General features: G+C 36.1%; 2 protein-coding genes across 9 annotated transcripts in view; both read left to right on the top strand.

The window, feature by feature from the left end:
* LOC147840601 (uncharacterized) overlaps window positions 1-27,929 on the top strand; it is a 570,564-nt gene that overhangs the window by 470,222 nt on the left and 72,413 nt on the right. The gene's annotated exons all lie outside the window — the stretch shown is intronic.
* The window catches only part of zbtb16b (zinc finger and BTB domain containing 16b), a 105,651-nt gene that overhangs the window by 5,309 nt on the left and 72,413 nt on the right, over window positions 1-27,929 (top strand). The gene's annotated exons all lie outside the window — the stretch shown is intronic.

Genomic DNA, 27,929 nt, shown 5'->3' with positions numbered 1-27,929 from the left:
AAGATAACCCCACACCGCTCTCCTTAGTCTCTGTGGTGAAGATGGTCTGATAGTGACTTTAGCCTTCTGTCAGACACAGATAAAGTGGCCACACGTTGTGTGTATTGCGGCGCACCTGATACTCTTTCATTCATTCCCACAAATGCTGAACCCAGTGACACCGACCCGGGTTTCCTGTCTGAGGCCTGACGAACACATCCTATCAGATTTTCTCCATTCCAGTGAGGCGCTTAAACATCTGATATTTCCGTTTTTGTTTTGTTTTTGTTTTTTCAGATCTGTTCAGTGACTTGAAAACAAGTTTTAATAACACACACATTTTATTTAAGTAAATTATTTGGCTTCAATGATAAAAAAAATAATAATTATGCAAATATATAATGATTATTATTTAAAAAATTTTAATTTTTGTACATTATAGTTGATTATTTGTGATTTGTTAAAAGTGGTAATAATGTTAAAATAAAAAGATTGGTGAAGAAAGGAGATAAAATACACTGTAAAAATGATTGCTGCCTAAAATGTTTTAGTTGAATCAAATGAACTTTTGTAATCACCTCGACTTACATCATTCAAGCAAAATAAAATTTCAGTTTAAAGTTTCAAATTTGCATAACTAAAAAATGAAATATAGTTGTAATTGGATTAACAGTTTCAAATAATTATTGTCATTTATTTGTTTTACAGTATAAATGCTTGTATTTAATTTAATTTTAGGTAACTTCAACAGCAATTTTTATTTTTATTTTTTTTATTTTTTTGTTTAGTCATAGTCTGACTAAATACTATTTAGTTTTAGTCATGCTTTAGGGGCCGATCACACCAAACACACTTTTCCCTTCTGAAAAAACAAGGTGCACAACAAGAAAAAAAGAAGTGTGGCGGGCTTTTTATGTCCCTAGGCAACGACTGAATCAGCTATGTATTGTGCAAGTGTTGCTGTTGATATTGGTAAAATTTTTATATTTAATAATATTGTATTATCAGCATGCAGCAGCAAGAATGCACGAAGGGCAGGGCTCATAAGCAGCATGCAAAGTTCTTGCAGCCATTAATAAACCATTCAAAAGATGCGCCTCTCAACCAGGAGTATCTGAAAGCAGCCTTTATGATGCAAGCTGAGATTGCATCGCTCAGAGATGCAACGTCAGACACAATGCACTCCATCGAGCTGGTGACTTCACTGTGAGGGGTTAGGTGAGTGCATTAAAAAGCATTGGCTCAGATTGCATTTGCACCAAGTCTGCAGTCAGCCCCCTGTCCTCTCAACACAAAAAAAAGCGATTTCAGTATGATTAGCCCCTTATTCTTCATGAATGTTGCATTGTAATTCTTGTTTTATCATAAGTTCAACTTAAGATTTTGAGTTGATAAAACATCTAACAGATTTAGTTGAAGTGTAATACAGTCATTAAACATTTCTCTTAAATGTCCAAACTCATCAGATACTCCTGAATAAGCTTAACCTCTATACACCCAAGTAAACCCAAATCTGAAAATTCATTAATCATTCACTTGTTCCAAAACTGCTTCACCTTCTTTCTTGAGTTGAACACACAAGATATTATCTTGAAGAAAGCTAGAAACCTGTAAACATTCACTTCTATAGTATCTGTTTTTCCTACTAAGGAAGTGAGTGGTTCCAGGTTTTTAGCTTTCTTCAGAAAATATTCTTTAGAGTTCAACAGAAAAAGGATAGTAAATAAATAAGAGTAAACAGAGAGTAAATAGTGAGTAAATGTTAATTTTGGTTGAACTACCCCTTTAAAGCAGCAACCTCACTTTGAACTCAATTTTTAAAATCCGTGATTCCATACTTAAACTCAAACGGTAACCATGGGATTATTTGAAAGACACACTGAGCTTCCATCATTTTTTTATGAATAAAGAGGATTGCTGCTGCACATACCAGAATGAGAAATACTTTTATCAATATTTTACTATACACATCCACATGAACTATTATCTGTACAACCAGCTATAGTTTGGATATTACTCTTATGTCCAGTCATGTAGTATGCAGTCAGCCTCAGAAAGCTGTCTGCTGTTTGGTGCATATGCTAATATTTCACTGATTGCTGGCCATAAAGTATGCAATCAGCCTCAAAAACTGTCTATTGATTGGTGAATCTGCTGAAATGTCACTGATTGTCGGCCATAAAGAATGAAATCAACATGTGCCTGTGTTACACAATGATATGTTTACTTTTGGCCTGTCAAATGCAGTTCCTTCCCTGTTATATATATTTGACATTACTAATTTGTAACTGATTATAATCTCTATATTAATTTTTGCTATTAATCTGCATGTACTGCTTAAATCTGACAGTGTTTATTATTATTATTATTATTATTATTATTATTATTATTATTATTATTATTATTAATAATAATAATAATAATAATAATAATAATAATAATAATTTATTCATTCATTTATTCGTTCATTCATTCATTCGTTCATTCGTTCATTCATTCATTCATTAATTCATTTATTCATTAATTCAGACTAGCAATGACTTTGTAGCTGCCTGTCGCTCTGAGTGGAGACCTGCTGCAAACTCAAATCTGTGTGGGTCTATACAGCACAAATACACCTGGCCTCTAAGCGAGCAGAGTGAGGATCACATGAGCTCTACTGGTGCTCCTATTGACTGTTGCTCAAGAAAGTTGCTCTTCGTTTTCATAAAGTTGAAGTACTTTCAACTTTGTTGTGCTGCTCGACACGCCCACCTGGTCGCCAACAGTTGCCAACAGTCGCTGTCGCTTGCGTAGACGGAGATCACCGGAAGTCACTCGCTCTCCACTGAAACGAGCGGTCGCTTGTAGTGTGAATGAGGCTGTATTTATCAGGGGTCGCCACAGTGGGATGAACCGCCAACTTATCATCTTATGTTTTATACAGCGGCTGCTCTTCCAGCTGCAACCCAGTACTGGAAAACATCCATACACACTCATTAACACATATACACTACGGCCAATTTAGTTTCTCCTATTATTATTATTATTATTATTATTATTAGTAGTAGTAGTAGTAGTAGTATTTGAACAATTACTAAAAAGCCATTGGTTGACAGGGGATTAAAAGATTTCATAATGAGCAATAAATAATATGACAATTATTTAGGACATGAATATGATAAATATTTAGGATATTGTGAGAAAAAACACTAACCATTTAAAAAAAAAAAACTAGGTAAACTCTTACATTCGTTTGTTTTTCTTTTCTTTTCTATTTTTTTTTTTACATAAACGCTGCTCTGATTGAACCTGCACATGAAAGCTGATGTAAACAATGGATTTATAGACTTTTCACTCGACACTTTTCTTTAAGATTTTATCCAGCTGCGTCAGATTATATTCAGAACTGGATCGTTATATCAAATCAAAGGTATGAAGTCCAGCTTTTGTTTATCGTGTTGCTGTTTGCACTCCTGACACGAATTACTGTACTGCTGTTGTTAAAGCATCTAAATAATAAAACTGAGGACTTATGTTGACACTTTGATGTTTTAATTGAGACATGGTTTGTAAAAATCATTCATCATAAATCATTAATGCCTTTATATATTACTTTATTTAGTAACTTTAAACACAAAGAAATGAAATAATGGCCAGGGCTAGTACAGTGTGCCTCATGAGAATTCATTTGTTAAGTGTACGAATGAACATTCTTCGAAACATTTGGTAGAATGTAGTGTTGTCAGTTTTGTTGAATTTCGGTACCAATCGTTACAGTAATTTTAAAAACGTTCATTTCCTGCTAACATTTAAGCGCTGCTGAGTGCATTCTTAAACACAGCTGATTGGCCATTGTCTTCACAGTGCTTAACAGAAGTGACTGTGATTGGCTGTGAAGGTCATCAGTTCACCACTGTACAACAAGTGCCAACACAGATACACAGACATAGGAGCATTTTAAAGCCACAAACATAAGTCGATTCATCAGCACATCACTTTTATGCCAGCTAATATTCAGACCAGCTGATTTACACGACTTTAAAATGCTCCAGTGTCCCTGTATCTGTGTTTGCACTCGGTAAACGGCAGTGACTGATGACCTTCATGGCCAATCACAGACATATCTGTTGAGCATGTGAACACAATGGCCAATCAGCAGTGCATAAGAACACGCTTAACGCCGCTCAAATGGATATTTTTTACATTTCAGTACCGATTGGTAACAAAACATTGTGACAGCACTAGTAGAATGTAAGTACATAAGTCAGCAAAATATATAACACAATTTAAGTTATTTTTCAGACCTTTTGATGAAAAACTGTTAAATATGCAAACTGTTATATATTCTACTAACTTATATACTGACATTTTTTCCCAAATGTTTCGAAGATTGTTCAAATTCGAAATTAGCTATTTTAACTAGTGACAGGGGTCGCTGTGTTCGCATTCCGCATCAGCATTCTAATTCTCCATTTTCCTGTTTGTTTTTGTTTTGGTTGAATTTGTTCTGCTTTTTATTAGTCTACACAAAGAAGAATAACAGTAACAATAACACTTTAAATTGTATTTAATATGATAAGCAGTACTATTTTTTTCACCACGTAATCACGGCTAGAAGAACTTAAAGTGGTCAACTGGTATAGTTTTTTTGCCACGTATAAGCAATTTCTTTAGCACTCTTGTGCTCTGACAGCTTGCTTCTTTAATCTCCTTCATACTATCATGATAATAAGGCCCAATCTTAAGTCTACCCCTTAAGCTTGGTTTATACTTCTGCGTCAAGTGACTGGCGTTACTCACGGCGCAGGCAACGCACGCAGCTGTGCATTTATACTTCTGCGCGCTGTCTCTGTTGGTCTGCATTAACACTTTCGAAACGCTAGTTGGCAGTGAGGTGTAAATGTTCCTCTGTGTTGAGTTTCTTCGCTTCTGTTTTGCGTTTCCTGAACACTTCCTGGTTGTACAATTGACTCAAACTCGCTCATTTTGAGGCAGAAACCGGCGGACGTGCAACAACTTTAACTATGAGGTAAACACAAAACAAAACTTTCCATCCGGAGCTCCTTCACGGGACTCCACACTTGTAAACAATCGCTACATCGGGCTCGCGCCATTCGCGCGGCTCTCGGTCCCGCCACGACTCGTCAGTGCTACCAAGCCGACTAATCACAGAGCTTGCGCTACGCGTTGTTACGACGTTTAGTCACATTTTTTGAGAGGTGCACGTCAGTGACGGCGACGGCCACTAGATAGGACTAGATAGCCCCTACAACTGAGATTTTTTAGAATACACCATCTACAACAGCAGTATGGCTGCACACGGAAATAAGGAGATGCACATATTGGTATTTTTGTTGTTAATATGAATTTTTACAACAAACAAGCATATGTTTTAATACATTCATCAAGGAGTTCATGTTTTACCCTAAAAAAATCACTAAAATATAAATTTCTAAATCCTAAATCTCTAATCCCTAATAATACCTCCTGTACAGCAGTCCCACAACATACTTTCACATCTGACACTCGATGACACTCGAATACCCTGTCAGAAAAGTCTAGTGACTGGGAATGAGTTACTGTATTTACAGTCTCTGGTATAATGTTAATGATGTTTTCTTGTGTTTACATCGTTGAATATGGCCACCGTGTAAATGCACAGTACAGTTACGATCTTATTGCCACATTATATTGTTATGATAACATGATATATGTCTTCAGTGATTTCTTGGAGATAAATACCAAAACAATAAGACAACTGGAACAACTACATATGGAACACAACATATGAAGCAAGAGATTGCAATGACATTTGAGGACATGTGCAGGTGCTGTAGTGCTGTCCCATTTCTTAGGGGTAAATTTTGAAGCCATTCCCCTTCACACTCTGTTTCAAGGGCCAAGTAGAGGGGGAAGGGGTACAAAAATAGAATCGGGATTGGAACTAAGTCTTGAATTCTTTAGCTCATTAATGAAAATTAGTTCTGCATTAGTCTTGTATAGCATGAGTTAAAGATGATAACTCCAGTGATTCCACACTTGGTCACTGCGTCATCAAAATAAGTTGTTGTAATTGCTGTGAATACATGCCCTCTAGTGGCAAAAATTACAAACTTTGCCGTTATATTTAAAAACTATACACCAACTCAAAGGTTAGATAACAGTACCATGATCACTTCCAGAAAGTAGGTCAGTAGGTTTTTCTGTCGCCAATATTTGTTCATAAACTCAACCTGCCCCTTTATCTGGTTTGTGAGCGGTGACAGATGTTAAGATCTGCCGACGACTGAATTGCACACAGGACGTTATGAAAGGCCCAGGGCCCCACAGGGTCACTGTGGTCATGCTGAGGCGACCCAATACCAATAAGAGTTCAACTTTTGCCCCAGTTGCGAGAGGCCCTCAAAGTCGTGAATCTTAACCCAAACACACCCACCAAAGCCTTCCCAGTCCCCCGGAACGAATCTAAGCACAGCCAGCCGTTAGAAATAAATGCAGTAGCAATGGGCATCACAACGGTCATGCAATAAACGCTCCCTCCCCTGGATTAAGACCTCTGCGAGCCGCTGTGCTTGGTCTCGCTCCTGTCATGCATGTCATTTGCGCCCTGTGGTGGAGCCGGCCAATGTGCTCCTTTCCAGCGAGTGGGTTTAATCTGCGACTGATGTGAGCTCACAGTGCACCGCGGGCAGCAGGCGGGTGACTGAAGCGTGCAGGGGCTCTGGGGACACAGATCTGCTCCGCTGCTTAGGAATCCCTGGAAGTGGGAGATCCTGGAGCAGTGGCATCGGCCCCGGCGCTCACAGCTCTAATTAGATCTTTTGTTACAGAGCAAACAGAGAGAGATTGAGAGACAGAGAGAGGTCAAGGAAGACGAAGGAAATAGAGATGCTTCTGGTGGCTTAGCAAAGCTCTCTCTGTGTGTTTGTATGCAGTATATATAATATATCTTTTAGTCTTTTTAGTTGTCATAAGATTTACTTGAACAAAAAAGGTACTATTATGGGAATTTTTTTTATAGTTTAAGATAACTTTTCTGTTTGAATATATATATTTTTTATGTTTTTGTCCTGTGATGTGAATGTGATTTTTTTGTATTACATTTTCTTTATCACACAATGCTTAAAATAAAAAAATAAAGAAAAGAAAAGAAATAAAAACAAAATAAAATAAATAATAAAAAGAATAAAATCAAATAACTTAAACAAAGATCATTGTGGTTGCCAGAATTATTCTTTTAAAAATGTACCCACATTTCTTTGCATTATTACTTTTCTTTATCACACAATCCTTAAATATGATATAATAAAATAAAATAAAATCCTGTAATAAATAAATCAATAATTATTGTTGTTGCTAAAATTATTCCTTTAAAAATGTACCCAATTTTTTAGCGTTATTACTTTTTTTCTTTATCACACATTCCTTAAATAAAATAAAATACTGTAATAAAAAATAATAAATAATGGCCATTGAGGTTGCCAGAATTATTCCTTTAAAAATGTACCCAAATTTTTTTTTAGCAATATTACTTTTTTCTTTATCACACAATTCTTAAAATAAAATAAAATAAAATAAAATAAAATAAAATAATGGTAATTTGTTTGCCAGAATTGTTCCTTTAAAAATGTACCCAATTTTTTTTACCCATTATAACATTTTCTTTATCACAAATACATTAACATACATTAAATACATTACATAAAATAAAGGCGACGCAGTGGCACAGTAGGTAGTGCTGTCGCCTCACAGCAAGAAGGTTGCTGGTTCAAACCTCGGCTGGGTCAGTTGGCATTTTTTGTGTGGAGTTTGCATGTTTCCCAGTGATGGGTTGCAGCTGGAAGGGCATCCACTGCATAAAACATGTGCTGGATAAGTTGGCGTTTCAGTCCGCTGTGGCGACCTCCAGATTAATAAAAGGACTAAGCCGAAAAGAAAATGTATGAATGAATGAAAATAAAATAATGGTCATTGTAGTTGCCAGAATTATTCATTTAAAGATGTACCCAAAAATTGTTACTGTATAAAACTCTTAATTTAGCAAAGCACAAAATGAAATACCTTTGAATCAATAAAAAAATACATTTATTAATTAAATATGCACAGCTTTATTAAGTATAAACATATATTTTTTTTAAACATACGACCCCAAACTTTTGACCAGTAGTGCATCCACACAGTGGGTCAACAAACAGTGAAGAAACTAAAAACGCAGATAATGAGTGTCCTTCACACAGGGATCATCTATTGTTCTGTGAACTGTTGCTTCTGGGGGTCTTTTGTTTACTCAGCCTCTCCCTTTATCCTATGGTTAACTTCAACAGAAGCCTAACTACATACCAGTATAGTCTCCCGAGAGGACACTGTAGACGCCTCACCTTAACAGGACGTTTGGTTGAGATGATTGCAGATAACCATGCGCATGATTATTATTATCTGTGCTGACATCTGAGCTACTAGAATGGCAGTTTACCTAACAGCAAGATAAAATAAATGGACTATTAAACTAAATGGACTATAAAAGTATTATCTCATCTGATCTAACATAACATAAGTTACCTAATAGTTTAATTGAGATATGTTTATTTATGTAATAAAAGGCATGCACATCATTTAGATTAAGAACAATCGACACATTTTATTATATTTTGTTACACCAGGAAAATTATAATTAGCACAATGAATACATTATTATTAATGTAAAATAATGCAAAATGATATGAGTACATTTGAATCTGTTTTTAAATGTTGTTTAATGTATTGTTCGACTTTACAAACCTATAACAGAGTTGACAATAACATAGGTGACAATTTTCACACATGACATTTTGCCAAGTACAATGCGATCCTGGATTAACATCTATGTTGATCCTGAAACATAATTTTTGTTTGAAAATGTAATCCATACCTATTCCTTAGCCCTAAACTCAACCATAACTGTAAATTATCCCCAAAATCAGAGGGGAATAATAGTTGGATAACAATCAGGTAGAAGTGTGTAAACCAAACCGAAAGCCTAAACTTAACGGTAAACGTATCCCTTAATTCTGATTGGCTGATTTAAATGTTGTTCCAAGATCAACATAGATGTTTATCCAGGAACATGTCTTGGTGAAATCAGGTTGGCAGACATTTTCCACCATTTAGTGCTTTAGCTCAAGATGCAAACCTCAACCCAGATACCACATGGCATGTCTACAGCAGAATTTTATGCATTCTCATCATATTGTTGTTTTAAAAAGTGAATGATAAATTCAATGAAGTTCAACTATAATCTACCTACTTTTGGTATAGCCCAGTGATATTCATCAAAACCTTCCTGAGTTTTCTGTCAGTGTGAGCTAGACAATTAATCGAAAAGTAATCGAAATCGACTTTCAGAAACTATTATCGATCAAATTTTTCCAGGTCAATTTTTCAATTACTTTCCCTACCGCGTGTGGAGTCACGTGAGCTTGCTCTGTTAAGGCTACTTTATACTTCTATTTTGATCAAACTGGTATTTCATGCAGTCACATAAGCGTGCATCTCTCAAAAATTTTAAAGGTGCAGTAGGTGATTGTCTTCAGAAACATGCTTTGTTGTGCTGGTTGAAAGTCTCTTCACAGTCCAATAGTAATGATTACAGTAAATGATCTAAATGTATTTATGTGTATTTTTATATTCTACGTAAGGCATAAAACTAAAAAATGTTCATCCAATTAAATATTGGGAGCCGACAGCTCCCATAATTCTGATAAGTAGTAAGTAGAAAGGACGACACCGTGGCTGAAGTATTTCTGTTAGATACGTAATGTTTTTTTTTTTTTTATAACTATTTTAGTCCCCCAAAGCTGATGTAGAGTGTGTTGTGTTATGAATGGGTGAAAGATTGATGTGACTATTTTCAGTTTCATAAGGTCCTTTTACAGCATCAATAATTATATATTCAGTTATTAACTGAACATTAGTAAATAGCGCTATTCCACTTAGCCTGCTTTACTGAGCTAATGCTGCTTTTATATACACATTGGGTCATTTTTGAACAATAACAGCCTCTCTATACTCTTTACCATGCTACTCTAAATATTTGCTCTGAAATAGCATGTAAGTGTGGCTTAGTAATCAGAGTAATTTCTGCAAGCCGCCGACCAAACACCAACTTTAGGAGGCGTGGCCTTAAAACACAGTCTCTCCCCGCCATCCAAAGAAGATATGTTAAGTGGTTAGCATTTTGGCAGATGACCTACTGCACCTTTTAGTACATGTCGCACATTTGCACTACATTGACGATGATTGGAAGCTGTGCCAGAGACGGCATATTTTCTATTACAATAAAACTATTATTTACATTAAAATCTTTGTTTACAAAAGATCCAAGAATTTCACTGTTTATAATATTATTTACAGCATATACAAGAGTAATTTTATTTAGAAAAGATGCTGCTTATTTTCTACTTTTAATATAAAAAACATTGAAAATAATTTGTTTTGTTTCAAAAAAAAGTTCAATTTATTTTCAATTTATCTATTTACTTTTTTTACAAGTAAAAAGGGACTGTTGGTTTTAGCCGATGTGTGCTTTAATTTCAGTTGTTCAGCGTTGATGTTCAAAAAAATAATTATAGCTAGTAGATAGTGCGTGTTTCCTTCAATTATTTTAAAATCAAGTTATGCACTCTTCATTCAAGAATTTCTCACTTGTAATATGTCGGTATATTTTACTATACAAAACTTGTCTGTGAAGTACGAGGGCAAAAAATAAAATAAAAAATAAAATAATTGTTCATTAATCGATGTAACAGAGTAACATAAAAAGAGAATGGAAATGTTTATTTAATTTAGTACAGTAATAAACAAATATGATTCAGGAGGCAGAGGCTATCAAAAATAAGTTTAGTGGAATTGCAACACAATATGTCCTTGGGTACACATGCAGACATTATTCTTAGAGATAACTTGGCCTGCATGCGAAAGCTTAGGCATTTGACTTGTTTTCTTGCTGCCCTATCAAACAGTGACTCTGGAGGCAGCGTTTATGCACAAAGGCACCTGGCAAAACTGGTTTCAGATAGACTTCCGAGAATGAAAATTGCATGACCATTTAAACATGTACAACAAAATAGAGAGATCTTTGCTGATAAATGAGGAAATATTTACTTGCTAAAATACTAACTTCTAAATAGAAATGCCATCAAAAGTGGAAGCTGTTTTACACTCAAAATGACAGCATTTAAAAACACTTTATTTTTTTAATTAACTGTAAGTAATGGAACTTACAGAATTGTGGGGTATCAAAGGCAGTAAATGACACATCTATGCTACCCTCAAATTTTTATCAGAAGAAGGTACCTTCTGAGGTGGGAAGTGAAGTAGAATCTGGATTTGTACATGTCTTGATGCCTTCCTGCCTTGGAATGCAGCCTTTGGAGGTTTGTTTTGCCTTGGAATACCTTGCCCCTGGGATTTTAGATGCAGCCTTAATATAATTTGTTATAGTTGCTAATTAAAACTATTTATATATATATATATATATATATATATATATATATATATATATATATATATATATATATATATATATATATATATATACATTTCAATAATCACTGTATTTACATTAAAACTAAAAAAAAAACTAAAAGAAAAAGTACCTAACTGCAAATAAAAGCTAAAAACAAGCTGTGAATAAAAGCCTGATTGTTTTAATAAAATGTAAATTAAAACACTTGTTAAAACTTTAAATTAACGCTAACATAAAATAAAGAAATCAGCTAACATAGCCTCACATAAATCTTTTTTTGTTATATTGAAAAATGTCAAGCCAAAACTGTCACAAATAAACATTTTAAGAATAAACCTCATCACTTTTTCTTAGATTTATGCTCACATTTTGTCTAAATGCCTCTATTAAATGCGTCTTATAATAGATTTGTAAAGATAGCTCTAGCAATGGATCATGAAACTACTGAAAGATTAGCATGACATTTATAAGCATCCACGGTGTAAAAGGGGCCAAAGAAAACACATTGAGCCCATTAATGGATAACCCAGCCTCCGGAGATGATATGTTTTCAGAGAGCGTTGCCCTGGTCAAGCTTCATTAGCGCTTCAAGCCCTTCCTGTCCCACAAGACTATGGCCACCCAGTGATCTTTAAACCTCTGTCCTCTGGAATCCAGTTGGTCAAGACTTTAAGCCCTCCAGTATCTTTTCACCCCAAAGCCTGCTATCAGGCAAAGACAGGACTCTTTCAGCTCTTATCATGGCTGTACAGGTCAACTCTTTAGGGTCGGGTCAAACCTCTGACCTTTGGCACCCTGAGGGTGTTTTTTTTTTCTTCTTCTTCTCTTTCTCACATTGTTCTTGTGTTCAGAACCTCTTTTGTGTGTTTGAGTGTGTGCGTAGCTCTGGCCTTGGGGGTTGGGGACTTATTGATCGGTGACTCTGAGATTTAGCTGAAAACACTGACTTTAGTCACAGTTCCTAAACTCCAGCTATCATGCCTAAATACAAACAATGCTTCTGAAACCTTTGATTCGGTTGGCTCAGCTGCATGTTTTGCTGTCTGTGCCCTTGTAACCCAAACTCCTGATCAAAGTAAAAGGTTAGTTTAATGTTTGGATGATGACCGCTGGCCTGCATTTCACACTAATTCCACACAGTTGGCGTAATGTGGCCCTTGTGCCAGTGCTCATGTTGGCTCACAGAGAGAAAGAGGCAAACATCCAGCCCTTTGTCTAGAAAGTGTTTGCAGTCATGGGTTTAAGCGTGGACAGATGCATGCTCTTCATTACAGCATATTAAAGCTTGAAGGAAAGCAGGAACCATTTTCGTTCTACTGGTTGAAAGTCTCTTCACATGTTGATAGCAGTCATTAAGCTAAGTGGTCCAAATGTATTTATATGTATTTTAATAATCTGTGAAAGCTGCAGGACCAAGTGAAGATCGTCCAATCAAAATGTTCAGTCTGAGCATTATGATAAGCTGTCCTACCTGCCAGTCAAAATATGTATGCATAGCTCTGCACACGTTGTTTGCACATGAAGGATTATATCATCCGCTTGTTAAGTGTGTACGTCACGCGAAGCGGCTTCTGGGTCCAAGTGCTCTATCAAACTGTATTGACTCAACAAATGGTAATAATAAATGTTTACGAAGCAATGTAATACTTTAGATTGCCAGAACGTGATAAAGTTTTATAAATTGTTGAAATATTGGTGTCTGTGATGCAGCATGTCTAGAGACTGTTGTGTACACCATAATTTTTATATAAAATTCACTTTAATGCGTGTTACGACTAAAAAGTGGTCATAAATTTGTCAAATCAAATTAGTAGCGTCTTGGACACGGAAACAGGATTCCATACGTCACGGCTTATAGGCGATAGGCACGTTCACAGACATGTTTCAGACAGAAAATGGCAGGCAAACATCATCAACCTACCTAATTTTGTTTTGGATTATAGTTACTAACTGTACTAGAAAGTTGTTTTTCTAGTTGTGGGACCAAAAAAGTGTACCGGTCCGAGACCTGCTTGAAGAGGTGGTCTCGGTACGCTTTCAAACGAACCCTGGAGCGGTTCGTTTGTGGTGAGAATATGATCCGAACTAAAACAGACCCTACCACAAAAAGTACTGTGGCTTTTGGACTAATCCAGCTGCCGTAGGCCGATGCTCTGTGCATTATGGGATATGGAGGAAAAATATTTGTTGACAGCGCTTCACCAACAGAGAGAGAGAGAGGGAAAAACATTACCTGATGGATTGTTGGGAATATTACTGCAAGATGACCATGTCACAGTTTAGCTAAATTGATTCATGCCTCCTCCTGAAGTGATGTGCGATGCAATAAAACATTTTCCAGCCGCGGTTGTGCTTCATTCTTGAAATATATAGGTTGTCTAAAGCAGGGATACAATTAGCCAGCGCAGTCATCCCTTCATAGTAAAAAGCAACATTTTATGTCTGCCGGTTTGTTTTCTTGCAGGAGTTCATTTTTGACCAATCGATAAACAGTTTAGGAACTATGTTCAACAACATCTGGCCAATGAGAGGTGTGGATTTTGTCAGATGAGTGCATTTTGGTTAGCTAGATTACATATAGATTTTAATCTGCATACTAAAACAATGAACAATTTAAATGTGAATCTCTGAAAACACAGATGGGTGGATGGATATTTATTTACAGCTTTATATATATATGACTGACGGATGCTTGAAGATATTTACATATATGCATAATATATTTTGTGTTCTCTCTGTGATAGATAGATAGATAGATAGATAGATAGATAGATAGATAGATAGATAGATAGATAGATAGATAGATAGATAGATAGATAGATAGATAGATAGATAGATAGATAGTAAAAGTAGGAAAGTAGGGCTGTAAAATCGAATCGCAATCACGATTTAAACTGTTGCAATAGTAGCAAACAACAGCAAAGTACATTTTCAGAGTTGTTTGCAGCTGTTACACCATATGAAAAAACATCACCAAGGCACTAGGGGTTCGTTCTTCGTACCTCGCTTAAATGATCTTAGATGATTTTGCCGATCCTGGATCTTTTAATCTTGATAACTGATCTCTCGCTAATTTGGTTCTTCAAACAAGTTTGCGAATCAGATTAAAATGTCTGGATAAACTGATCTGAGATCGCTGCGTGTGTTGTGAAGGAAAGATCTATCGATTCTCAAAATCATGATCAGCAATGCAATGATTGGCTGACGGCACAGCAGCGTAATGACATAATCTGATTAATATTCAATTATCCATGTGAGCAAAATTACATCAAATTAGCAGTAAACGGTTAGTTAAATATGACACGCAATAACCTTCAACATTTGTTGTGAGCTGCAGGCTTTACACTTTCATGTGTCAAGAGTGTTCATCATGTATTTCAATGCAAATCAATGTATTTAGTTCTACATTTAGAAAATATTTTCTTTATTATAGTAGCCATTTTTTAATCGGTGTAAAGAACAACTGGTTGTTTACAAAAGCATTTTGATATTGGTAAATGTGTCTGCAACTTTTGTGAAGCATCAAATCACTGGCATATTAACTATCAAAACATGTTTATGACTGCATAAATGTATTATTGCTTTTTTTAAAAAGTCACCTATTGTGCATTTCTATTATACACAATTTGTACTAAAGCGATCTAAAAAGTTCATATCAATAAGTTTTCTCTTTGCACCACCAGGTGGCAGTCTTTGTACTTTCATTTCGAAGTTGCAGATTGCATACGATTTATTAATATGTATAACTTTATTTTATTAATGACTATAACTTTATATATATAGTTAAATAATATGTACCATTTTCCCAAGTGTAAATAACTACGGTACTACTGTAAGAAAATATCAGAATTCGGAACATACTTTCTGTATTATCTTTGCTTGAACTAAGCCGATCTAATCCTGTTTATATGAATTGAACCTGCTCCCAATCAGGTTTGACCTAGCAGAACTGTTGCTATGACAACAACTCTCGGATCAGCTTTGAAGAACGAAACGATCGTGGATCGTGTCAAATCGTCAATATCCAAATCCAGCTAACTGAGTAATCCATGTATGAAGAACGGACCCCAGGAGATAACTGATGTCATAGCTAACTACTGTTTGCTCTAGTAAAAAAAAAATGTGTTTAATTTCTAAAAATTTAAAAGAAAATTTTAAATAAAAGTTGGAGTAAGTTAGTTTTTTTAGTCACTTTGGTGCATTTCTAGCAACACTACAGTTGCACAGCAGTTTATGCATTTCTCAAAACAATTAATCATTTGTGCACATTACAGTAGTAGTTTCTCATTCCTTCCAACATATTGCAATGCTTTTGGACATGCATCAATTGCTTTCATACAACTCTCTGCTGTTTATAACATTATCATTTGCTTATGTCAGTCAAAATTAACTAAACTTGTGAATGCTCAATGGTCTTTCCATATAAAACTAAACGTTCTCATTTCATTACTTGAGTCAATCATTCATTAATTTTCTTGTCGGCTTAGTCCCTTTATTAATCCGGGGTTGCCACTGCGGAATGAACCGCCAACTTATCCAGCACGTTTTTACGCAGCGGATGCCCTTCCATCTCTACCCTTTCATCTCATACCCATCTCTGGGAAACATCCACACACACACACATACACTCATTCACACTCATAAACTACGGACAATCTAGCTTATCCAATTGACCTGTACTGCATGTCTTTGGACTTGTGGGGGAAACGAACGCAGGGAGAACATACAAACTCCACACAGAAACGCCAACTGACCCAGCCGAGGCTCGAAGCAGGGACCTTCTTGCTGTGAGGTGACAGAACTACCTACTAAAAAATCACAATTAGATATTTTCCTCAAATCTCACAGCCCTAATAGAAAGATAGACAGACAGACAGACAGACAGACAGACAGACAGACAGACAGACAGACAGACAGACAGACAGACAGACAGACAGACAGACAGACAGACAGATAGATAGATAGATAGATAGATAGATAGATAGATAGATAGATAGATAGATAGATAGATAGATAGATAGATAGATAGATAGATAGATAGATAGATAGATAGATAGATAGATAGATAGAAAATAATGTGTTAACATCAAATAGTTTACCAGTAACACTTCACAGTTAAACTGTTAATAAATTATAAATTTAAACTAAAGTCAAATGAGAGCTACTTCAGTACACTGAGTGAATTCTAAAATTAAATGTTTGACGTGTAAAGATTTTGCCCAGATAAGCTTAAAGGTTATTGATTCAATGTACTATCAAGGCCATTTGAGTGGTACGTTCTGAACAAAATAAATAACTGGTTACTGTAGCGCTGCCATGGTTCTTGTTTGTGCAGTGTCACATTGACCTTGTGTGAGACACATAACCTTACCTGGAAACTGAGTTTAATAGAATGATAATATTTGTTGAGACGGCGTGATTTATATGTTTCTCCGATGAGAATCTACTTTTCAGTACAAAATTATAGTAAATTATCCACAGCAACCATCACTGTTGTTACACCATGTTCCCAGACAACATTTGGCAGATTTTCCGAGCTGCACAACAGCATTTGAAGCTTTCTAGACAGGTCTCTGTGAAATTACCAATAGCAATCTTTCAATAGACCCTGAGGGAAGCACAGTCAGCTGTGAGGATGTACTTGTGCTGTCATAAGGGCACTGGCCTCGCTCACACAATGCCGTCAGGTCATTGAGCATCCACTGCACGGGGGAAATTGAACACTTCCCAATTTGCCAAGAATCTTTCCTGATTCACTATCTTGCCTTCGAAGGAAGAATGTCACTGAACCCACTTGCAAACATGGTTTTAAAGGGGTCATGACATTGTTGTTGTTTTTATTTTAACATGTTTTTTTAAGGTTTACCTATATAATTTGCTGATATATGTGCTCATTTTTTTAAATCTTTCATTCTAACCTTCATTATGGAATTAACAGTTTTTTAATGAGCAGCTCATTTAAAGAGCACCTATGATGAAAATCTTTTTGAAGCAGTTTGGACAGATCTGTGTGTAGGTATAGTTTGTCCACAGTCATATTAAGGTGATATAAACACAATATGTCTCTTTTTTAAAATTTGCTGATGTTAAAATAGGATCAAAATCCCTCTTATTTCGAGGCCCACCACAACGTGATGTTGGAGTGTGGTTTTTCCTCGCCCACCAAATTGATTGTCAGCCGCGTATTGTCTCCATAGTAATGTGTATAATCATATCAACAAGACAGGACATGCACAAAGGGATTAAAAGATCTGTTCAGCTCTCTGTGATCATCAATCATCATCAAATGTGATCAAGAATGAGTTTTACTAGTTTAAAACATTTTTTAAATAGTGCATGTTTTAATGAATTACAGCATTTTTACTGACTTTATCACCACACCCACATGTTAGTACAGTTATAAAGGATGACGATTCAATCCCGGTTTGTGGATGTTAAATCAGGTTTATTTTGTACATTGATAAAATGTACAAAAGCACGCACATCACATTTTATTAGGTGCTCGGCCAAAACACAAAAAGTGCAAAATACATATTTAAAAAGGCGGCAACACCAATGCTCCAAAAATGCATATTTATTGAATTATAAAAGGCTGACACAAAGCGTGTAACGTTTCGAGCACATGGCTCTTTATCAGACAGTGTTTTTACACTTCAGGATCGCATGATCTCCTATCTCACAACAATAAAAAAATTATACAACTTAGGTATTCAATCGAAAATACAGAAACAAAGCATAATATTAACTCACAAATTAAAGAAAACAAAATATAACAAGGTAATACAAAGCAAAATATAGCCAAAAAACCTTTACCCAAACACCTAATTAAGCATTAAGGAATTATTAAAGAAAAGGACGAAAGTCAAACTACTTGTTTAAAGTTCTTTGAGACAATGTATCTACAGTAGAGTGAAAATCCAAAAATCTTCACCTTCAGAAATGTGAATTTTTAAAGGCCTACTCGTCTTATAGACATGATATAAACCAAAGTTAAACGCGCGCACTGTGTGTGTGCATGAACTTTGTAACGACATTGTAAGTTCTTACTGTAGTATTTCTCACAAACGTTGTATGAGATCTGCTTATGTCTGTCACTGTGCTGTTTATCTGATGCATGCAGCCGAGATTGAGGCAGACTCAGACAGGCATGTGGGAACGGTGGGCAGGGAAAACCAGTATTCTTAAAGGTATAATAAATAATCTGATGGGTGTTTTGACTTGAACCTTTACACACACATTCTAGAGACACGAAAGACTTGTCTAAAATCTTGAAAAAGGGGTAAAATAGGTGCCCTTTAAAGCATGTAAGTAACAGTCCACTGATTTGAGTGCCATTGTATTACAAGTATAGGAGTGTTTTGACAGCATTGTCAAAATACAGTCAGCATTCACAAACCGAGCATTATCAAGTTTGATTTGGTTTGCAATGCACCTGCTTTTAGATCCAGTTTAGCTGACAGAGCAAAAGTTTCTTTGCCATTTCTATGTTCTACACTGTAACTTCTACACTGTTACACATTTACAAAATAATCTGCAGTTAGACATTTAAAAAAAATTTAAAAATGGTTTGACCGGACATGTCAATGCAAAATGTTAACTGTATTAAAAAACGTAACTTACTGAAACCTGTTTTGAAAATGTTGTGTTTTCATACCCATGTAACTCACTGTTTACATTATCGATGACTGCTGACACTTTAAATGACAAAGTGCACAATCTCTTGTAATAATAATATAAATTATATAACTAAAGTTCTGGCAAATGATATGTTGTGATTTGGAATATAATTCAGCAACACCCTGGCAGTAAATGTACTACTTTAGTGCCAACTTTTGCTTAAGCGGTGCTTAAATCTTCACATAAAATGTACAAGTATAGCTCTTTACTATCGAAACAAGTGCTTTACTATTATTACCTGCTTTATACTCGTATCGTACTGCAATGCCTACAATTACAATAAAACTGCCTAAAAGTACCATTGTACTTCAATGTGATCGCTGTCTCTGGAGAAACAGACATTTGTTTGTGGGTTTGTGTGAAGTGTTTCTGTTTTCTCATTCATGCTTCATACGGTTTTCTCACACTGCTTTGGGGAAGACTTCCTTTAAAGCCGCCTCATTGGTAATTTGGCAGTGCTCTAGTATCCGATTGCACACATCAGCCCCTGAATTGCTCTCTCAGTGGGAAAGATACTCTAGCAGCTCAGCTCTGGCCTCCCATTAATCAAAGCCACTTCCAGTGGCCCACTCCAGAAACACAAGCGCTTGCCCTGTCTCAAACAGACAGCTCGACAATTTGTCTCCTTACAGAAAGTCGACATTTTAATGCCTGCATTTTAATAGGAATGTATAACAGTGGCCTGTAGAGACAAATGGACCATCATCTTTACAGATTGCTTTTTCTCCTCTAACCTCGTCTGAGCTGTTTTGTTCAGGGCAGGTGTACTTAAGTCAACCAGAAGATTGAGGTTTTAACACTTTGTGCTTTCAGAGGCTCGATTTCCATGTTTGAGGTTCATTTAACGCAGATTTGATTTAGTATTTCATTGTTGCTATTTGTATTTGCACATGAGTGTAAATGAGAATATCAGTATAAATGAGAATAATACATTTTTGTGATGTTTTCTGTCTGCGTCTGTTGGGATTCGCTTTGACAATGACAGTTTGTTTTGACTGGGATTGAGACGAGTAGTATTGATTTTTCTCTCATTGTTCCATTTACCAGGTATTTCTCCACGTCTCAGATCAGTGTTGTTCAATCTTATGTGTCTTTCAAGTGGACAGTGGGAATGAGATTAATGGGGGTTGTGAAAGGTGCTCTATTATGGCTGGGCAATTTGCTTTGTTTAGATGGAATGGAAATGTTTGAGTGGGTATTTTTAGAAGCATTTAGATATGAAGTTTTTAACTAATAACTGATATTAGTTGGGATATAATGAATATGTTGCACATAAACCATCAGCACAGTGATAAACTACTGTCACAGACGTATATATGCAAACACAATATTAATAATCCAAACATGCAGACTGAATGATATGCAATTGCGCTTGCTCCGACGAGTGCTATACGAAGATCACATGATGCATCAGTGTTTTCATAGCGAAAGTGTGAAGATGTTTTTCAGACTGAAAGAGAAAGTTGTTCTGTTACAGAAGCAGGTATTAGATTATTTTTACGCTCTATGTTTTTAATCATTTTATGCATATTTTAATAATTTTCTTATTATTATTGAATGTTTAGAAATGTTCAAGATTTTCTCCTCTTAAGTGTATCACACTGAAACTAAAAATAAATAATTATACAAGTAATATTAATTATTTACATTCATAATCATGTTCAACTCCTGTCTCTTTTTTTACTATATATTTAGTAATTGTATAATCATTTTTTTTAAGCCTGTGGCCAGTCCCCTGGATCAGAGAACCAATTGACCACCTCTGTACACACTGCTCCCTGATTTAGGAAAGGCTTTCTCTTCACATTCGCATTAGCCATCTCAGTCCCCAGTTAAAGAGGTTTTTTTTAGCTGGGGACATTTTAATGTGCCAAGACCTCAGCTTATGCCAGAAAACATAAAAATGTTGATGTTAATTTTTAAAAATGTAAAATCCCAGCACAGTCACAGTTTTAGTTAGTTGTGGCAGAAAATATATTATTTAGCAAAACATGGGCAGCATTTAAGAAAAAATGAAAGGGCTCTTCACCTTAAATAAAAACAATTGTGGCTAAATCGTATTGTGAGATTAGTATCATAAATAGTATTGAATCGAGAGTCAGGTAAATCTTTACATCCCTATGCAATACTAATAGTTCAACATAAATGTATTATTTTCTCAACAAACCTGTATGTTGTTCCTGATATTTCACTCTTTTTTTCAATTAAATATTTTATCATCCAACACAAGAAAGAAAGTTGTAAGTTGTTTGTAGTTGTAACATAGCCAGCCTCTAATGCTAAAGCATGTATATTTCTATTTTTTATTTTATTTTTTTATAATTAAACCTTATAAAACACTGCAAAAACACTTTGATTGACATTCTCACTTTGTGAAGTTTATGTATAAACAAATTTCGAGAGGATCACGTGCTTATGATTGCTAGCAGCTGACCCGCATTATCTAATTCACTAGGATCCAATCAGATGACTCCTAAACTACTATAAATACCCTGGGGTTTATTCCATTGCTATCTTCGTTTTGAAGAGTCCCCCCTTCCTCCCCTACTCCTCCTTCTTAGACGGGTGACACGGTGGCCCAGTGCCTAGCACTGTCGCCTCACAGCAAGAATGTCTCTGGTTCCTGGCTTTACCAAAACTAGCAGACATTTCTGTGTGGAGTTTGCACTTCTCCCCGTGCTCACGTGGGTTTCCCTCAGGTTCCCTGGTTTCCTCCCACCGCCTAAAAACATGCAATTAAGTCAATTGAACAATTCAAATTATCAACATAGACACACTTCTAGTTAGTAATTAATTTCAAGAGCATTCACTTGCTACAGCAGGGGAGTTCTCGAGATCTACCTGAGCTCAAACTCCCCTCCCGCCTTGCAACGGGAGGGAGCCCTGGGCTCGAGGATCTCATGAGCTCAGGGCTCTCTCCCGGGACAGCATGCCAAACAAGCTTATATAATTAATCATCAGCTAAGTGTGAACTCTTGAAGTACATGTCATAGGAGAGAGGAAATCCTGTCCATTAGGGATGATCTCTCCCTCGTTTGCATAAGCAGCCCTGAGTAAGAAGCAATTTTCCACCATTAGTGTTTTCAGGTCTCACCTGCTGAAGGTAATGCCTGTGACTAAGGCATTATAAATGTTGAGTTTTAGGATGCAAAAATTAACACTTTAGTCTGAATAGACTACCATCTCTAAGCTGTCACTTTTGACATTTGCAGTTTTTCACAGAGATAACATTAGTCCTGTTTTGAATCTGCCACTGTGCTGATGTATAGGCAATTATAGACCATGTTGAGGAATGTAAACAATATCAATGGTCCTAATGTATTTCCTGTTTTAGGTTTTTAATGTCCATAGCTTCTAAGAATCCAGAAAGCTCCACATATCAATACATTTGTAATGACAGCTGTCACTCCTTGTTACAATTCTGAAATAGTTTGATGACAGCAGGAACTGTTCATGGTACAATGATACCGCCAAATTGAAATAGTCCATAGCTCTTCCCTCTTTTGAAAAGAGCACTATCTAATTTGAATGTAAAGTGACAGTCAGCAAAACAGCACCATTTGGATCAAAACCGGCAGATCCAAAGGGGCAGTTTCAAAGACTGATGCCCCTTTTTTTTTACAAGATGATGTAAAATAATAGGTCCCCTTTAAGTCATTCCCTCTTTCCATAAGTTTAACATCCCCTCTTCCTACCTCACCCTAACAGCATGTCAGATATAGTTATATGCAAGTTGCTATCATAAGTCCAATAAATACAATCAGCTAAAGAAAAAAAGAGCAAAAAATACCACAAACAAATTATTCATCCTCTTCCAAAAATACCATATACTTTCCCCACCTTATCTGATAAACATCCAGTTTGTCATGTAGTCTGTATGTCAGCTTTAAGATCTCTTTTCAGCTCTTTTTAACTCTCAAAAAGGAGAGATCCAAATAGCAACATGTAGTGAAACGTATACAATTTTATTTATTTTGGAGCTGACAATGATTGTATTGAAACAGGCGTTTTCTTGGCTATGGCACGAGTGTTATGAATTGAATTAGGTCAGTCTGTTGTGACAGTTACTATTTCACAGTAAAGCAAAGCATACTGTAGCCTATAGATAAACAAAGAGACAAATCTATATAAATACACCAGTCAACCTCAGTAAGCTGCTCATCAGCATCATACATTTATTAAAACGATACTGTTAAAAATTATAGCTTGAAACAGCATGACATTCACTTTAAAGCCAAAAGGCAACATTTGGTAAGGATAACTTATATTAACATTCTGCTAAAATTACTCAATGAATGTAAATATTCAGTTGTGTATGAAGCATATAATAAAAAAATAAAAAAAAAACGAATTAACTGTGTTTATATGGGATATACACAATTGGCTAGTTGGTGAGTTAACTAGAGTCTTAATCCGTTTTAGAAGTAGTTCACCCCAATAATGAAATTGGATCTCATTATATTGATATATGACATCATAGGTATTCTACTGATGAATAAACGTTGAGTAGAGAACAACAGAAATCTTACAAACTACATGAATTTTTCCCTCTGACAATAATCGTCTTGAAATAAAATGCATTGCAAAAGAGCTGTTACAGTGTTTTAGCAGTGTTATTATGAATTCAATTGGACAGTTGCTATTACTATTAGTATATTAAAGCAACAATGCTAGCATGTTAAAACCTTTAGAAATATATGTATACACAAGGCAATTTCAACAATCTGCAAGCCCACAATTACAAGTGCATTAATGCAGTCCTTTTATAAGCCTCAGTATTCGTTGTACAGTGTTTGTAAACCTTAGCTGCACAATAATATTCCTTTTCAACCCAAAAAGCAGCATTCAGTTAGATAACACTAGTGTTTATCCAGGGAACACACCAATCTGCAGATAGCGTGTGTTGGCTGCCGAGAGCGGTGCTCAGCGTGTCCACTGCGGTTGAGTGGATATTGTTTATAGGAGGCTGGGCTCTGTCAGCCGCTCTATTTCAGACCCTGTGTTGTGGCTGCAAAGGGGGACGAAGCAGCAGATGCTACAGATTGTGAAACAGCTAAACACACATTCCGTCTGCGCCCTCGACCAAAAGGCTCATGACCTGAGCAGCAAGTAAAATGACCGTTATCTGAGGGTGTTGATTTGACACTTGAATGGGAATTAGCAGCTAATTCACTTTTACTATTCTGAATGATCTTCAAAAGAATGTCCTGGAATGAATCTTTTAGTGGTAGAGAGAGTTGGCTTTAATAGCTTTTTTTTTTTTTTTTTCAAGGTGAAATAATATGCCCCTGTTCATAATGAGCCCGTGCATGTCTGGCAGCGCCCTGGTTGCGGAGCGGTGATAATTAAGGGCTCTATAGCAGGAATAAAGGTTACGTCTGCGGCTGGTTCGCTCGCTGATGCAGCGCACGCGCCGACGGTGCGTCTGTGTGTGTGTGTGTGGCTGGAATTCACATGAAAGGACTCGGGCGAGAGAAGGGAACAGTGGTGGGCGGGGGACGAGTCGTTGATATGTACAGCGTGACTCAGTTAAACATACCGAACTGCCGGGTATTTCAGGAGCATCTCATACGGTTTAATTAAAACAAATATTTAGAGTGAGAGGACAGATTGAACGGACAATCTGCATGTTTGACTCTGACGGGTGTTTTTTTGGCCCTACGCTTCACTCGCGGCTACTTCATTGAAATGGAGTGTATATATTTGTTCAGGCTCTTTGTGTACCCTTTCTCTGAGGCATGTTTAATTTTTGATAAAACCAAGCCATAAATGTTTTCTCTCAAGCCACCGGGTCACTACGTCTGGACGGTAAATATTTCATAGCTCTGCGTTGGTTTGTAGACAATCTGGTTGCGTTTCTTGAATCCAGGTCTGGGTTTATTTTAAGCATCGGATGATGGCATATGCTATTCAGTTCATTAACGGCTTTTGCTGTATTAGCCCTAATTGATTCAGACCTGCTTGATGAATATTTCGAGAGCCTGAAGTCTTTGAAGTACGTGCCCTAAACCTTTCACAGCACCCTGTCGAGAGTATCATCAAAATAAACTATGAGCCACAGACGCAGGCGTGTTTTGAATATCAAGTGTGGATTTATGAAGCTGCATTCCTAAATAAAAATGTGTTTTTTTTTTTATCATTGAAGGAAATGGTTCATTTTAGTAAATGAATTTCTTGCACTATGCACACAAAGTGATGATTTTGAGAATGTTCAAGCTGATTTGTATACAGTGAAAGTAGAAAGAAGCAAGGCCAAAGCGCACCGTTAAAGTATTATTTTTGACCCTGGCCCATAAAACCAGTCTTTTGTTGCACTGGCAAATACGTAAATAAATTGAATAAGTCAAAGTTGTGGATTTTTCTTGTATATTAAAAATCTTTAGACTGTTTAATAAAGATCATGTTCCATGAAGATATTTTGTCAAATTCCTACTGTAAATATATCAAAACTTATTTGTTTATTGTTAAAATGCAATGCTGAGAACGTAATCTGGATTTTATTCAAAAATCCACAAACTGTAGGGCTGCACTGTAAAAAAATAAATCCGTAAAATTAACGGGAAAAAATGGCAGCTGTGGTTGCCAGTATTTTACCGTTAAAAATACAGTAAACTACTGTATTTCATTAATTTACAGACACAATATTTCTGTATTTTGAATTACCCACATCTACACATCTTTGGTTTCACAGATAGACATGTTAACACAGCCATATGCAGGTGGTGATGAGAAAGTTACATAATGAACCGATGCTCATTACAAACAACGTTTCCCACAAGCAGAGAAGTGTATCAGTGTATAGAAGGTGCTCAGTGTCATTCACACAGCTACTAAACACCAGTATGGTAACATGCATAAAATTAAAGTCATGAAATAAACATTGTTTATCAACATTAGATGTAGCAAAAATATCTAATGTACATAACTGATGGGAAAACAAATAAAAAGATCCATAGTAATGTCAACATAAAGCATAAAAAGTGATGTGCCACGCAGGGAGATCTGGGAAAGTCAGTTTACGGTTATTCGCTGTATATATTAAAGAAACATACTGTTAACCAGGTTACAGATTTTTACTGTAGCATTTTTACAGTTTTTTACTGTTGAAATCATGGCCATTTTTTTATTTTTACTGTGTGGGTAATAAAATCTGTTTTGATATTTATTGACCGAACACTTTTTTCATTAACTATTAAAAAAAAGTTTGGTATGAAGTTTTGGTATGAAGGCTATAGTTTTATTAAAAAGTGCCTACTAAAGCCTGGTTTATACTCTTGCGTCAAGTGACCGGCGTAACTCACGGCGCAGGCAACGCGCACAGCTGTGCATTTATACTTCTGCGCGCTGTCTCTGTTGGTCTGCATTAACACTTCCGAAACGCTAGTTGGCAGTGAGGTGTAAATGTTCCTCTTTGTTGAGTTTCTTTGCTTCTGTTTTGCTTTTCCTGAACACTTCCTGAATGTACAAGTGACTCAAACTCGCTCATTTTGAGGCAGGAACCGGCGGACGTGCAACAACTTTAACTATGAGGTAAACACAGAACAAAACTTTCCATCCGGAGCTCCTTCACGGGACTCCACATTTGTAAACAATCGCTCGCGCCATTCGCGCGGCTCTCGGTCCCACCCAAACTCGTCAGCGCTACCAAGCCGACCAATCACAGAGCTTGCGCTACGCGTTGTTGCGACGTGTAGTCACAATTTTTGAGAGGTGCACGTCAGGCAAGGGCTATGCATCAGCGCCGTAGCATACGCTGGCGTTTGACGTAAAAGTATAAATCAGCCTTAAGTGCACTCCTTGCACAGAATGCCAATAAGCTTAGGGTGTAAATTTGTGTAAACAGGGTGTAAACTTGCATGACACAGACATGACTTGCAAGCAGCACACACGAGACGCACACACATTTTCCAAGTACACCTAATTAAAAAACATCTGAACTTTTCCAAATGCAGAGAGTGCACCATGATTCATATAAATAGAACTAACCAATCTGCTTCACGCTTTGTATGGAATTTACACATTTCAGTAACGGCAGACTAATTACCTTAGGCGAACACAGCACATCCAAACACTGCAGCGCTTTTTACTTTTTTCCATAAACTTGCATCTGAGCTGCAGCAGGGGTTTGACCATTTGTCATCCTCTGAGAAAACGGTTGATGATCATACAGTTACGAGTCAGACCACATGTGAAAACGAGTTTTGTATAGCAGCAGTGAGGACATTGTAAAGAAAAAGGATGCAAGGATGTCACCAGAGTGGCTTTTTGGTTTCTTTTCTTGTGCATCCCATCCACCAGTTCCCCATCTGAAAGATTTTTTAGCACAGGGTATAATGTTGTCATTGAAATTCACAATTTGTAATGTTGCAGTGTGTATTTGAAAAATGATGCTTGGTTTCTTTATTTTAAAAGCTCAGCTTTGATTATCATAATTTGATTTGTCTACAGAGTTTGAGGTTTACTGTATTATTATTATTGACAGCCTGCAGATTGTTGAAAATATTTTTATTTTTGACTATTAAAAATATTTGCCTTAGTAATGTTGGTCAATTAAAATGAAGTGATTAAATACAAAAATCCATATATTTCTAAATGGATTGTTAAAAAATATTCAATAATTATAAATATCGAATTATATGAAACATTAGTTCATTATATGTTTCATTATATGAAACATATGCAATATGCAATATAATAATAATGCAATATAATAATGCAATATTGCCAAGCCCTATATCCACATATCCTAACAAACTATACACCAATCGAATATATATATATTATTACT

Source organism: Danio rerio, chromosome 15, assembly GCF_052040795.2.
Source record: "Danio rerio strain M-AB ecotype USA chromosome 15, GRCz13ab, whole genome shotgun sequence".
NCBI classification, from domain to species: Eukaryota; Metazoa; Chordata; class Actinopteri; order Cypriniformes; family Danionidae; genus Danio; species Danio rerio.
Note: the sequence above shows the minus strand (reverse complement) of the source record. Positions and strands in the feature narration are given on the sequence as shown.